We start from the raw sequence: 738 nt of genomic DNA, 5'->3' as shown, positions 1-738 counted from the left end.
CTACATAATGATCAAGGGATCAATCCAAGAAGAAGATATAACAATTATAAATATATATGCACCCAACATAGGAGCATCTCAATACATAAGGCAACTGCTAATAGCTTTAAAACAGGAAATCGACACTAACACAATAGTAGTGGGGGACTTTAATAACACCTCACTTACACCAATGGACAGATCATCCAAAATGAAAATAAATAAGGACACAGAAGCTTTAAATGACACAATAGACCAGATATATTTAATTGATATTTACAGGACATTCCATCCAAAAACAGCTGATTACACTTTCTTCTCAAGTGCGCACGGAACATTCTCCAGGATAGATCACATCTTGGGTCACAAATCAAGCTTCAGTAAATTTAAGGAAATTGAAATCATATCAGGCATCTTTTCTGACCACAACGCTATGAGATTAGAAATGAATTACAGAGAAAAAAACGTAAACGCAAACACATGGAGGCTAAACAATACGTTACTAAATAACCAAGAGATTGGTGAAGAAATCAAAGAGGAAATCAAAAAATATCTAGAGACAAATGACAATGAAAACATGATGATCCAAAACCTATGGGATGCAGCAAAAGTAGTTCTAAGAGGGAAGTTTATAGCAATACAATCCTACCTTAAGAAACAAGAAACACCCCAAATAAACAACCTAACCTTACACATAAAGCAATTAGAGAAAGAAGAACAAAAATACCCCAAAGTTAGCAGAAGAAAGAAATCATAAAG

This window comes from Physeter macrocephalus, chromosome 15 (assembly GCF_002837175.3).
Source record: "Physeter macrocephalus isolate SW-GA chromosome 15, ASM283717v5, whole genome shotgun sequence".
NCBI classification, from domain to species: domain Eukaryota; kingdom Metazoa; phylum Chordata; class Mammalia; order Artiodactyla; family Physeteridae; genus Physeter; species Physeter macrocephalus.
The sequence above is the reverse complement of the archived record's forward strand: the minus strand, read 5'-3'. Positions refer to the sequence as shown.